This window comes from Saimiri boliviensis, chromosome 21 (assembly GCF_048565385.1).
Source record: "Saimiri boliviensis isolate mSaiBol1 chromosome 21, mSaiBol1.pri, whole genome shotgun sequence".
Lineage (NCBI taxonomy): Eukaryota > Metazoa > Chordata > Mammalia > Primates > Cebidae > Saimiri > Saimiri boliviensis.
Window position 1 is genome coordinate 26091612 of NC_133469.1, and position 14955 is coordinate 26106566.

Sequence of the window (14955 nt, forward strand, 5' to 3'; positions counted from 1 at the left end):
GCAGGCATTCTGGGGTCAGCAGGAGGGAAGCTCCTGGGCTCCGTCTTCTTCACCAGCAGGGGGCAGCAGAGCTGCGGACAGAAGAGGCTGGGTCCGCCCAGGACAAGCCCAAGAGAGAGGCCAGCCCTGAAGGCTCGAGAGGTGTCCAAGGATCAGTCCTGAGTCTGGAAGTCCAGTAAGGTGCCTCGTATCCCCTCGGGCTGCAGTAACACATCCTGAGGGTCAGACTCACACAGTCATCCAGAACACCGACAGGAGCCCGGACACAGTGAGGGCCTCAGCTGGGAAATGCAGCTGGAGGCGATGGGCACTGGTGCCAGCCTGGGCAGCTCCCACGGGGCTGGGATTTTCTGTGAGACGCCCATGAGGTCGAGGTGCACTAGGAGGGGGGCACAGTGTGAGGGGCAGGGCTCCCAGGGCTAGAGTTCTTCATCCAGAATGGCTGCCTGAGCCTCCTGTCACCCTCAGGGTCTTGTCCCTCTCTGTCCAGCAGCATTCTGGGGAGCTGAACCCTCAGTCCTGGGCACTTCCAGAGACCCCACACCTCTTCTGCCTCTGACTTTCCTTCCAACTCCAGGCAGACTCTGACTCAGGGTCAGCTCCTATGCTCAGCAGTCTCAGGTGGGTGGGGTGGCGCATTCATGGCCCTGGTTCCTGGATGGGGCCTCCCCAGCCTCCTTGAGCAGATGCTCTCCACAGGGAAGGGGATTCTCTCCTGCCTCAGGCCACAGCTCTGGCTACCAGGTGGTCTTGGCTCAGTGACAGGATACACCTCATTGCAGGGACCAGGGCCCACCACCCCGGCAGAGCCCACGCCCTGTGCAAATGCTGTGTCCCTGGATGCTCACAGAGACCGTGAGGCTTCCAGTGGATTTTCCACCAGTATTTCATGTAAACCTGTAAAAAGCACAGGAAAACCACACTGGATTCAGAACCCTGGTGTTTTTCTGGTGCTTTTAACAAGTTCACATAAAATACCGACGGGAAAAATGAATAAACAATGGCAGAGCTGAGGGTGGCAATGGCTGGTCTGCAGTTGGGATGGGCATGGCCTAGAAGGGTCAGCGCCATGGGTGACATGAGAGCAGACGTCCTGACGACCACATGTGTGAGTGGTTCCTTAAGTGACTCAACCATTCTCACAGAAATAGTTAACAAGTGGGCTAATGACACATACATCATTTAGATAAAATGACCAGGATGGGACATTTCCTCCAGCCAGGAAGACAGTGGACAGAGTCATGAGCGGGGCTGGCCCAGTTCACCTGGAAATGGGACATGATTTAGATCATCAGACTGAGGTGGACATCCATCAGTTGGTCGCTGGATTTCCAAAGGTCATGACAAGCCAGTGCTTGGCCTGAATATCTTGGATCAGCCCCCAGAAATGCCCAGCTCAGGCTCAAGACCCTGCCTCAATATAGAAGGACCTCAAAATCCTCCCAGCTCCACAGCTCCCTGTAGGGTTGACAGAGGCCTCAATGTGGGTCAGAGTCTCCTTCTGGCTAGTGTTGCCTCCCTCACCTCCTTTCACATCCTCTGTGCCTGCAGTTCTCCATCTCAGAGTCTGCTTCCAGGGAACCCGAATGAAGATAACCAGCAATCCCCAACATGAGCCATGCAGGACCTCAGGAGGTCACTGTACACTGGAAAGCACCAGATTATTCCTAAATTAGCATTGTGGGTATCCAAATGCCCAGTAAGGTCTGAGTCTTTCTTGCATCTATGTGGAATGAAAACCAGTCTGACTCGCCAGGTGCTCTGGGATCCAAGGGGGAGTTGGAGGCCGATCTCCCTGAAAGGAAACCTGGGGCATGAGGAGCAGTCTCACCCCACACAGGGACCACAGATGCACCTACAGCGTGAGCTGCAGAATGGGCACTGCCCACCTCTACCCGCCACGTCCTGTGCAAAAAATCACTCTTTTTAACCCTCCTTCAGCCTATGAAGTTTGACACTTAAAAAGCCACCACGATCCAACGTTGTCAACAGGAAACCCATTGACATCTCCATCAGCTACACAATGTCTAAAAATTATTCACAAAATAATAATAGTAGCCATGAAAAACATAAAGAATGTCTCATAAAAATTGTCCTTAGATTACGTATGAAAGTGTTACTAGTTTTGATATGCTAGGTAAACAAAATATATTACTTAAATTCATTTACTTCTTTGTATTTCTAATGCCGTGACCAGACAGTGCGATTCCCATGAGGCTCACATCATATTGGGACTGAACAGTGCTGGTTTTCTCCCCCTTCAGGGTCCAGGGGCTGTGGAGTGACCTGGTGCAGGAAGCCTCATGTCCACCCACAGGACATCAGTGTGAACCCAGGGAGAGGCGCTGGTGTAAGAGAGATGAGAACACAGCGGTGACCCACTCCGTGTGCAGGGGACTGAGCCTTCACTTTGAACCAAATAAGTTTCCTTTCCTATCTTCAATCCTGAACAAGAGGGCTTTCTGGACTTCTTTTTGTTTTCAGGTTTGTGCCCCTTCAGGTTTGGGGCTGTCTGGAATCCCAGCCAGGGGACACTGAGGAAATCCAGGAGTCTCACACTGATTCTGTTGAAGTTCATCTGCTGCGGCCATCCCAAACTGCTGCGCACGGCCATTTCCTTTCCTGGTGCTCAGAGAGCTGCTCCGTGCACCTGCCATGGTTTCAGGGAAGAATCTACGTGGGAAGACAGGATAGTGTATGCTATAATATTTAAATTAAATCTGAATCTGTTCATATTTATTTTAATATGAAACATTAAAAGAATTTTCATAGGCATTGGGGAAAGATGAAAAGAGATTAAAAGTATTTTGAGGAAGAAACCAAAATGTGTTTATCAAATGTCTGTGTGTCTGCAGTGTTGCAGGGTTAAAGAGGTCAGCTTTAGTTTGCCCTGAGGATGTGCTCAGATGGGGGAAAGCAAGAAAGCAGGAAACACGCATCTCTGTGACCCGACACGTCAATCACAGCAAAATGGAAATAGGTGCTCACTCAGGTGAGGGGCTTCCGCAGAGCTTTCTCTCCTGAGTAAATCAGGTACAAAAAAATGAAATTCCTGCCATCACAGTAGACAAACAAGGACTTTAATCTTTTCATATGAGTTTCACAGTCCAGAGAAATAGAAGTCTCTGAGCCGGAGCCCAGGCCCAGGCGAAGGTTGGATGGGGCTCTCAGGACGGAGATTTGCATGGAGGCCCCGCCCTCCTCTGGGGCAGAGGGAGTAAGACAGGGCTGTGGCCAGGCCCAGTGCTGGGGTCTCTGGAGGCAGCGCTCTCAGGACGTCCCCACCATGGCCTGGGCTCTGCTCCTCCTCACCTTCCTCAGTCAGGGCACAGGTGATGTCTCCAGGGATGGGGCCTCAGAGACATCTGGGTGATCCTGGGTCTCCTCCTCAGGCTCACCAGCGCCCAGCACTGACTCACCAGAGTGTGTTTCTTCCTCTTTCCAGGATCCTGGGCTCAGTCTGCCCTGACTCAGCCTCCCTCAGTGTCCGGGTCTCCCGGACAGTCGGTCACCATCTCCTGCACCGGAACCAGCAGTGATGTTGGGAGTTATAATCTTGTCTCCTGGTACCAGCAGCACCCAGGCAAAGCCCCCAAACTCATGATTTATGGTGTCAGCTATCGGCCTTCAGGGGTCCCTAATCGCTTCTCTGGCTCCAAGTCTGGCAACACGGCCTCCCTGACCATCTCTGGGCTCCAGGCTGAGGACGAGGCTGATTATTACTGCAGCTCATATACAAGCAGCAGTACTTTCCACAGTGGTCCAGGTTCATGGGGAACTGAGACCAAAACCTGCCCTGGGCTCTCAGGCTCGCTCCTTGCTCTGAAGATGCTTCCTCACCCTGTGCAAGGGCTTCTTGCAACACTGCCTTGAGAGTTCCCCTCTCTCAGCCCCTCTCCTTTCCCACCATGAAGTCCAAAAGTGAACCTGCTCTATGCTTCTCATCCAGCGCAGGGACAGCTTCCTGACGCTTGCATGTTGTGGGCTCTGAATGTGCAGCTCTTCCTAGCTCTTTACTCGCAGGGACAGTGACAATGAGCTGCCTGATGGGTGCAGTCACTGAATTTTCTTGGGGATGTCTTCACCATAAATGCATCCCCGTCTCCCACACTGTGTGTAGAACTGTAGTCAACATCCTTCTAATGGCATCGCCACAACTTTGGTCTTAGAAAGAACAGGGCAGTGACTGATCATCCCTACGCAGCCTCCTTTGAGTTCATGTGTGAATATGACCATAAGATACATTTCTAAAAGTGAAATCGCTGGCTCAAAAAGATGTATGTTTGTAATTTTCATCCATTGCGGACCCCTGGTCCACACCCTCTAAGGTAGTGGTGGCAGGTGCTACAGGTCACCTGGAGGAGGGACGCTGGTGGTATGATCACTTCCACCAGCAGGGGGCAGCAGAGCAGCAGGCAGGAGCAGCCAGGAGACCAGCTGGGGAGGCTCAGGTGGAGCCTAAGAAGGAGGCCAGACTAGGGTTCAACAGGTGTTTAAGGATTAGCCCTCAGACTAGAAGTCGGGACAGTGCATCGAGTCCCCTGGGGCTGCAGTAACCACATCTACAGCCCGGCTCAATGTGGCCCGGGACAGACCACAGGACACAGAGGTTTGGGACAGGGGCCATGTTGTCACTCCCCAGGAAGGTGACTGTGATCACAGGTCTTGGAGGCCAAGGCTGATTTCTAGATAAGCAGATGGAGGAAGCTGAGGACTCATCCTTTCTTTTTCAGTTTCTTGTGCTGTCCCCAGAGCTGGGTTGAGTGGCATCCCACCATGAGGAGTGCCAGAGAACTAACTTCGCATAAATACCAAACATGCGCTGCCCCAACAGGCCTGAGAGAAAATAAGGGAGGTCTGGGGAGCCCGGCTGTGGACTCAGGACACAGAGCTCCGGTGTCTCACATGGCCTGGGTTCCTCCCCTTCTCTGTCCTCACTCGCTGCACAGTTGCTGCCCTCAGAGCCTGACCCAGGCTCCGCCCTTGCAGGCCCCTGAGCTAGTCCTGTCCTGAATCCTGAGCATAGCCTCAGGGTACACTGCTGGAAATCTGTTTGTTATCTTCATGACCCCTCTCCTGTCTTCTCTTGCAGGCTCTGTGGCCTCCTGAGCTGATACAGCCACCCTCAGTGTCCTGTCCCCAGGACAGACAGCCAGGGTCACCTGCTCTGAAGATGTATTGAGGGAAGAATATGCTGATTGGTATCAGCAGAAGCCAGGCCAGGCCCCTGTGCAGGTGATATATGAAGACAGTGAGCGGCCCCCTGGAATCCCTGAGTAGTTCTCTGTGTCCACCTCAGGAAACACGACCACCCTGACCATCAGCAGGGCTCTGAGTGAAGATGAGGCTATTACTGTTTTACTGTGAATACCGACAATTTCACTGTGTGACAGGTAGATGGGGAAGTGACATGCAAATCCCTTTCCCATCTGTGCTACCTTCTTCCTCCAGCACCAGAAAGACTGTGGACAAAGCCATGAGCAGGTCTTGCCACGTTCTCCCGGAGCTGAGACCTCCAGGCCATGTTTTTGTCCAGCCCTCCAGGTTGATTCTGCAGAGGGCGGAGCAGACGTGGATCTAAGGCTGCTATAATCAGAATTTACTGATGTTTTCAGGCCTCAGGAGCGACTTGGGGAAATCAGAACTAGATGGAAGATCAGAGAGATGGAAATAGCCATCAATTGGCCGGAGATTTCCATTTGATGGTGACTGGGTCACTTATTCTTCCAACTATCGTGTATCAGTTCCCAAAAATGCCCAGTGCAGCTCAACATGTGAGGTTCCAGGTTTCCATGGACGCCTGGAATATTGAACAGGAAACACATAGGAGGGGATGCTGTGGCATCTGTCTAGTTTTGCTTTTCTGAGATTACCCACCCACAACCCCTGGGAGGTTCTCAAAACTCAGAGCTGGGCCCTCATGGGGAAGTGTTGTTGGTTCCAGAAAAGTTTCTTCCTCCTATTTAGGCCCAGTTTTGAGAGTTTTGGTGTGATGACTGCATGAGGCCAAGATCCCTAGCCCTGTGTTAATGCAAGGTGACACTGAAGGTCCTTCTAACTCCACATCCCCTGGTGTGGATGCCTGGGGCCTCAGTTGCACCCCTAGTCTGGGTCAGGGTCTTCTTTGTGGGTGATGCCTCCCTCATTCTTTCCAGATCCTCTGTGCCTTCAAATCTTTATCTCAGAGTCTACTTTCAAGAACCCAAACTAAGATGGCCAGCTGTCACCAAAATGAGCCACTGTAGCCCTGAGGTGGCCACTATACAGTGAGATTCACCAGCAAATTTCCTAAATTTCTATTGTGTACATCCAAATGCCCAAGTATATCTGAGTATTTCTTGTATTCTTATAAAATCAGAAGGGAGCCTGACATGCCAGGTGCTGTGGGTCCTGAAGGAGAGGTAGTGTCAGATCCTCCTGCAAGAAATCCATGGGAAGGAGAATAGCCTCACCCCACGCAGGGACCAGAGATTCACCCACAGGGGAAGCCTCAGGACACACGTGCCCACCTCCACCCTCCACATCCTGTACAAACTTTCATTATTTTCAGCCCTCCTTCAGATGATCAAAGCTGACACTTATTAAGCCACCACAGCTCACCCTTGTCAATCGGACTCCTTCAAGTCTCCATCAACCACACGATCTCAACATAAAGAATCTCCCAAAATAATAACAGTCACAGCAGATATAAAAAGTCTATGAAATATTTCATAAGCGATTTTAGATTGTGTGCATGTGTAAATTATTTTTCATGCTTTGGGTTAAATAAAATATATTACTGAACCTAGTTTACCTTTTTAAAATCTCTAACATGGTGAGTAGACAGTAGGATTCACACGTGGCTCTCATCACACTGTGACTGTGCAGTGCTGCTCTGGCCTTACTCCTTCTGGCCGCAGGTGCTCTGGAGTAACTTGCCTCCGCAAGCCCCAAGTCCAGCCACAGGACATATGTGTGAAGCTAGGGAGACGTGCTGCTGGAAGAGAAACGAGAACATGAGTGTGGATGAGCTGTTTCTGCAGGTGACTGAGTCCTGGAGCCCTGACCCCGCCCTATCCTAAATGTGTCACCTCCATCTCACCAGAGGTCACTGCTGGCCTCCCTGAGCTCACAACTAGGGGGAACTGACAGTTCTGGCAACATGGTCACTTGATGTCCAGTGTGATCCTGTATCTCCCAGGGCCCAGTAAGACAAAAGGAGCTGTTTTTCCAAAGAGAAATAATAACTGTACTGTCCCGGACATGGACTTCTTCCAAAACCTGTGAGTCTAAAATTGGGATTCTCCACTGAGGTTTGCCATGTCCAGAAGGTTTCAGTTCTCATGGTAGAGTCTGCTGGATTCTCTGGCCTCAACAGCAGGACACTCCCAACCCTTCCTGCACCTGCTACAGAGCCCCCCTGCTCTGGGCCCGGAAAACAGTGGGCGACATTTATGGCTCCTGATATACATGTTGGAGCCACATCCCAAGTGTAAATATGCTACTCCCAGACCTTTATAGTCCTTGTGTCTCTTTCTTCCTGGGGGGAATTGAAGGATCTAATAACATGTTCTTTATGTTGTAGGAGATTCTTAGCTGCTCCAGACAACGAAACTTCCAATTTCAGCTAATACGGAGGAGGAAACATCTTAGTTTATTTCCCATTCTCAAAACTGCATGGATCTCACAAAAGCTTCCAATAGACCATCCCCATCTTGTATATATGATTCAACAATGAAGTCAAGATGGTCTGAACCCCGATGATGGTATCATGACAGGGACGGGAGAGCTAACGATGCTGGGCAGAGAAGGTGTGAATGTATACTGTTGTCTGGCCCACACGAATGCGCACGGATTCTCATCCTGTTCTCTAAGGGGAATAGACAAGACCTCAGTATCTGTCTGAATGGTGCAACTGTGCACTCTGTCCTGGGATCCTGCCAAATCACAGCTCTTGATTTTCTCATGAGGTACAAAATACTTGCTCATTAATCTTCTGTTGACTTCAGTTTTCATCCATTGATACATTTTCCCAGCAACTGAAGACAACTTAGTTACAATAAACATTCACTTCCCGGGTCTTGTTGCAGCCTCCTCTCATTCTCTCATGCAGAAAACACTTCCTTCACCTCCTGATCTGTCCTTGGTCCTGACAGCACCCTGGGGATACTGAGGCACAGCACCTATGACCTGGCACTAGAACTCACAGCCAAGGTAGAAATTTACCACATCCCATGGATCTTCCACAACTCTATGTGTACACAGCACCCAAGAATTGCATTTTCCTCTAGCATTGAGGAGCCGTGCCCTGGGGTGGGATTTGTACCTGTCCAAGGCTTATGCTGTGCCCTGTAGAGTGGGAATGAAGAGGGCCTCTGCACTGGGCTCTGGAATGTGTCTTCAAAGGGGATTTAAGCCTATAGCAGACATCTCATGTCTGACATCAAGGATTTATGATCAGGACATTCCTGAAGAAGTATGAGAAAGTGAACCACCTGCCTCCTGAGCCGGGATGGAATGGAGGACGTGGCTGTGGCCCCTGGTCATTCTCCCACCACGGTGACTCTGAAAATCTCTTGAACAGGCCAACCACTGTTCTAATGGAAAACATTTATGTCCTCTGGAGAATACAGAGAAACTCAGCACTGAGCTTTGCCATGACCAACCCAGCCCAGGAGCAAGGCTGGGTACAATCTGGGTAAAGATGTCAGCCCAGACTATGGGACCAGTGGGTGAAGACGAATCCCATGGGCTGAGGGGGTGGGTAAGCAGGGTCACCCCTTCTCTCTCTCTGTCCCTTGGGGCTGAGCCCTTCTCTGGAAACCACAGAGCTCCTCCAGCAGCTGGCCCTGACTCTGCTGATTTGCATCACGGGCCGCTCTCTCAGCAAGGGGATAAGAGAGGCCTGGGAGGAACCTGCCCAGCCTGGGCCTCAGGAAGCAGCATCGGGGGAGCCTCAGCCATGGCCTGGACCCCTCTCCTCCTCGGCCTCCTCGTTCACTGCACAGGTGCTGCCCCCAGGGTCTCACCAATCTGCCCAGCCCCAGGGCTCTGGGTCCAGCGTGGCCTTGACTCTGAGCTCAACAGGGCCCTGCCTGTGGTGGGCAGGATGCTCATGACCTGCTGCAGGGGGAGGGACTGGCAGGGCTGAAGTCCCCCACACTCTGCTCAAAGGCTTGTGAGAGCCTGAGGGATTGCCCCTGCCAGGAGAGAGGAGTGGGTTTTCAGGTCAAAGGCTCCATGTGACAGGAAAGTCCATGGGCCACTGGGACTGGGGCGGATTGCAGGGGATACCCTAAGGGTTCACAGAGTCTCTGGAGCTTGTCCAGGACAGGAAAGTAAGAGATTTCAGAAAATGTGTCTCACCTGCAACCTAACCTCTACTTTTTTTTCTTTAATCTTTGCAGGCTCTGCGACCTCCTATGAGCTGACTCAGCCACACTCAGTGTCAGTGGCCCCAGGACAGACGGCCAGGATTACCTGTGGGGGAAACAACATTGGAGGTAAAAGTGTGCACTGGTACCAGCAGAAGTCAGGCCAGTCTCCTGTGCTTGTCATCTATAGAGATAACAATCGACCCTCGGGGATCCCTGAGCGATTCTCTGGCTCCAACTCTGGGAACACCGCCACCCTGACCATCAGCGGGGTCCAGGCCGGGGATGAGGCTGACTATTACTGTCAGGTGTGGGACGGTAGTAGTAATCATCCCACAGTGATACACGCAGATGGGGAAGTGAGACAAAAACATCCTCCCAGCCTCTGTCACCCTCTCCTCCAGCCTCGGGAGGCCTGTGGATAAAACCATGAGTGAATCTGGGGCAGTTCACCTGTGAGCCCCCAGGGTGCCCTTCCCTCCAGCCCCCCCAGGAGTCTGGGTCTGAGCCCCCAGGCTGCCCTTCCCTCCAGCCCCCTCAGGAGTCTGGGTCTGAGCCCCCAGTCTGCCCTTCCCTCCAGCCCCCTCAAGATGTCTCTACCAAGCATGCATCAGGCATAGACATGGCCTGGAAGGACCAGAGTCATCTGGTGACTTGGGGCTGTTGTGTGAGTTAGAGAGTGAGGGTCTGGGTGGAAAGACAGAGAGATGCAACCTCTGTCCACTGACTTGGCCCTGGATGGTCACATAGTATGAATGGGGCCAGTCCTTAGGCCACCTGTCTGGATCAGGCCACAGAATTGCTGCCTAGCTCTGCAGACGTCCTGGGCCCCAGGCTGTGTGGCAACCTGTGACTCCCAACAGAGCAAACCAGAGGAGGGGACACTGTGACGTCAGCCCAGATCCCCTCTTCAGTGTGACCACCTAGCACCGCTGAGAACCCAGCAGCTCAGAGCTGTGCCCTCACTGGGAAGGGCTCTTGGTTGCAGAAAGCTTCCTCAAGGTGATGTCCCATCTCAGAGGGGTTCAGTTTAATGAAGCAAGATCTCAAGACTGCCTCAATTAAGATGCCACCGAATCAAGGGGCTCCCAGCTCCGGAGCTCACTGTGTGGATGCCTGAGGCCTCGGCTGAAACCCCACCATTAATCAGGTCTCCTCCTGTCCAGTGTGGCCTCCTCACTCCTACATCTTCTGTGCATGGAAATCTCCAACCCAGAGTCAGCTTCCGGCAAGCCCTGTCTAAAATGGCCAGGAGTTCCCAACATGGGCCATCAGGGACCCGAGGGGCCACGATACACTGAAAACTCTAATTTCTGTCTTAAATTTTCAGAGTAACTGTGGAAATGCTCAATGTGACTGTTCCTTGAATTTTTATGGAATGAAAAGGGAGCCTGACATGCCAGGTCTTCTGGGCTGGGGGAGAGTTGGAGTCAGATCTCCATGCAGGGAACCCCGGGGCAGGTGGAGCAGCCTCACCCCATGCAGAGACCACAGATGCACCCACAGGGTGAGCTGCAGGATGGACGCTGCCCACCTCCACCCTCCACATCTTCTGCAAATGTCACTCCTTTCTACAACCCCAACCAGATATGAAGATGTGATGATCTACGTAAAACACATGTCACTCGTCATATCAAAAGCTACTGCAGGCCACCGTGGTCAACAGAAAACCCATTCCCCTCCCCATCAACTACACGGACCGCAAATAATTAATCTCAAAAATTACAGTAACAATAGACATGAAAATCTCCGTAATATATCTCATAATTTCATGCTGATAACATGTAAAAATGATAGTATTTTGCTTTATTGACATAAATGAAATCTACTATTTATCGGAATTTACCTGTCTTTCCTTTTCATTTTTAATGAGGTGACTAACACTAGAGGTCACAGGAGGTTTGTGTCAAACCATTATTGGACAGAGCTGGTCAGGACTCTTACAGGTGACAGATGCTGTTGAGTACCCTCGTGTAGGAAGCCCATCTCCAGCAGACGACGTAAGTGTGAACCCAGGAAGAGGCACTGGAACAATAGGGAGGAGAACCTGCTCATGGGGAAGATGGTGCCCTTGGGCCCTGCTCCTGCTCCATCCTACATGAGCCACATCCGTCTCACTGTGGATCATTTTGTGCCCAGCCTGAGCTCATGACTGGGGGGATCTCACAGGTCTGGCTGTGTGGTCACTGCTGTCTCACGTGGTTCTGGATGTAACAAAGCCCAGGAACATAGAAGAGGTTGTTTTCAAAAGGTAAACAATTCTCTACTGCACATGACATAGACTTGTTGCTAAATCCCATGGGTCTACAGTGGTATTCTCTCCTGAAGCTTTGCCTTAAGCACAAGGTTTCAGTTCCTGTGTCCAATTCTATTATGGTGGAGTCTGCTAGTTTCTCTCACAAGGACAGTCACATGCTCACCTGCACCTGCTGCAGAGACTTTCTGCTCTTGGCCCCAAAACAGCGGGTGACACAGTTCTCAGACCCATGATTTACGGTGTCAGTATTCAGGCCTAAGGGGTCCCTGTGGCTTCTCTGGCTCCAGGTCAGGAAACACAGCTCCATGACCATCTCTGGGCTCAGGCTGGGGATGAGGCTGGTTTTTACTGCAGCTCATATAGGAGAGATGGCACTTCCCACAGTGGTCCAATTTCATGGGGAATTGAGACCCAAACTTGCCCCTGGCTCTCTGGCTCTCCCTTGCTCTGAAGATGATTCCTCATCCTGTGCAAGGGGCTTCCTGCAGCACGGCCTTGAGAATTCATCTCTCAGCTCCTGTCATTTCTCTCCACAAAGTTCGAAAGGAAACCTGCTCTGTGATTTCTCATCCAGGACAGGGACAGCTTCCTTTTGCTTGTGTGTATGTTGTGGTCCTTGCACGCGCCACAATTCCCAGCTCTTCAAATGCAGGCAGTGCCTGAGAAGAAGCTGCCTGACAGGTGCAGCCGCTGCTGTTCTTAGGGATGTCCGCACCTTAAATGCACCCCCTCTCCGACACTGTGCAGACCCATCTTCACAGAAGGCATTGCGGGGAGTTTCAAGAAATCACGTCTTCCTCCACTCTGTGTCCACCACGCTGTGGTGAAGGTGGCACTCCTGGCTGGGCTGTTCTTCTGCACCTCCGTCCTGAAGCAGTGACCACTGTGAGGAGATCTGAACGTGTTTTTGAGAGATTAAGAACAAGAGGCAGCTGCTGCTTTTCTTATTTTTCTATCTATTTTTTATGAAAGAGAGTCTTGCTTTGTTGCCAGGCTGGAGTGCAGTGACATGATCTCAGCTCACCGCAACCTCGGCCTCCTGACTTCAAGCAATTCTCCCTGCCTCAGCCTCCTGACTGGCCAGGATTACAGGTGCCCACCACCATGCCTGGCTAAGTTTTGTATATTCAGTGGAGAAGAGGTTTTGACATGTTGGCCAGTCTGGTCTTTAACTCCTGACCTCAGATTATTCACCTGCCTTGGCCTCCCAAAGTGGTGGCATTAAGCACATGAGCTACTGCCCTTGGCCGTGTTTTTATTTATGCACCTCCTCTTTGCCTCAATACATTAGCTGCTGAGCTGGGGAGATTTTGAGTGACAGGTTCAGTGCTCCCTCAAATCCCCCTCTCTCACATCGCTGAGGCCCTGTCCTGGAAACTCCCCAAAACTGGACGGTCTACCCATAGGATGAGAGTTTCCAAATGGCCCTATAGAGAAGAGTTAACCTGAGTCGATTCCTTCCTCCTCATTGACATCCAGCACCTGTAGTTTCCATGGGTGTCAATACTTTCATAGCTGAAATCTTTATTAATCTAATAAAGCTAAAAATTAACTTAATAATTATTCAGATATTAGTTGTATCCAATATTTAAATTTTATGAATCAATTAGTAAACATAGCCATCATTATATATAGTTTAGGTTTCATAAACTTAGATTAAATGGATGTTATTAAAAGCAAAGTAGGCTGGCCAGGTGCAGCGGCTCACGCCTGTAATCCAAGCAGTTCGGGAGGCCGAGGTGGGCGAATCACCAGAGTTCGGGAGTTCGAGGCCAGTCTGACCAACATGGCGAAACCCCATCTCTACTAAAAATACAAAATTAGCTGGGCGTGGTGGCGCATGACTGTAATCCAAGCTACTGGGGAGGCTGAGGCAGAAGAATCGCTTAAACCCAGGAGGCGGAGGTTGCAGTGAGCCGAGATCATGCCATTGCACTCCAGCCTGGGCAACAAGAGCAAAAGTCTGTCTCAAAAACAACAACAACAACAAAGTCAGCATTTTACTTATGTGTATCCCATATCAACACGTTTTGTACCTGAAATATCCACAAGAATATTTATTCCTAAAACCAAATTGCGTTTATCGTCTATTACTGCATAAACATTGCTCCCTAACAGTTAGCATGTTAGGAGAACACAGGGTTGTGATCTTGTCACTTCGGTGCATATGGAATTTGAGAGCAGTTTAGATTTGTGGTTCTGGCTGCGGGTTGATCACGAAGTTGCAGCCAAGCTGTCAGGCCAGGCTGCATTCAGAGGCCACAGCAGGTGGCCAGGCCCAGCCTGAGGGGCTTCCACTGTCCCTAACTTATTTGGTTGATGAGCAAAAGCTCAGAGGAAAAGGAGAGAGTGGATTGTAAGGCCCCTGTCCTGGTCCCCTTGTCAAAGACCATCTCATACATACACCATTTCCTGTTATTTCCCGGGACATCCTAGGCATAGGGCACTGCCCCATTCATTCTAAGGTGGCAGAGTTTTCCACAGTGGAGTTGTAGCCATGCAGCCTGTAACGGTTACACCGTGAGTTTGATCTTACAAATAACACTGCAGCGAGCCTCCCTATGCAGACTCCTTTGAGTTCATGTGTGCGTGTGACCATAGGATAAATTTCCAGATGTGGAATTGCTGGGTCAAGAGGATGTGCACCTGTAACTTTTACCCACTGTTTTCTCATTCCCGTCCAGAGGGGTTCTACCAGTTAGAGCGCCAGTCCTAAACAATTCCTCCTCAGTTGTCTTGTTTTACATAATCAAGTCTTCCAGATCTACATCCCTAACTAGTGGTTGTCGAGCTCTGCTTTGTCATCAGATTTCATCAGAATTATCCAAAATTCTTATGATACAGATAAATTGGCACAACTCCAGATGTATGAAATCAAAATTTCCAGAACCAGGAATGCACACTGAAAATCTGTATTCCTCAGGTGTTGCTCACGTGATATGGGATCCTAGTTTAGAATGCAAGGAAAATTACCTTCCTTGCCCTCTAAGGTAAGTTGACACTTACATCCAGAGTTCCCCTTCCCCTTTCACATTCTGCTGTCTCTCCTTCTGCACCTTCATCTTCTCCTCCCTCCACTTCTCACCCACGTCCCAAGCCCTCCACCATCAATCCTCCTAAAATTCCAAATGGCCATTTGCCACTAACATACCATCTGTCCCATGAACAAGTTATGTGAGCAAACAAAGAATTTAAGCTTGGACCCAGCTGAATCAAGTACTGCAATTAAAGATTTTCCTCAACCCAGAGCCACCAGCAAATAGTTATAGAAGATCAGAGATTTCCTGTGAGTGCAAATGGCTCAGGGTGACCTGACGCTATAGACCATATCGTAGTGTCCTCTCA

The 14955-nt window shown here is 50.6% G+C and overlaps 1 long non-coding RNA gene across 2 annotated transcripts; it reads right to left on the reverse strand.

Annotated features, from left to right (window-relative positions):
• Nucleotides 1–1565: 1565 nt before the first annotated feature.
• LOC120361054 (uncharacterized) lies at nucleotides 1566–9742 on the reverse strand. 2 transcript variants are annotated; one of them, XR_005577415.2, is made up of 4 exons: nucleotides 9346–9742; nucleotides 6794–6973; nucleotides 3420–3518; nucleotides 1566–2673 (listed from the first exon to the last, which is right to left on the reverse strand). It is a non-coding gene; the product is annotated as an uncharacterized LOC120361054 (long non-coding RNA). The 2 variants fall into 2 exon arrangements; XR_012515466.1 differs by having other exon boundaries at nucleotides 6794–6976.
• Between the last annotated feature and the right edge of the window lie 5213 nt (nucleotides 9743–14955).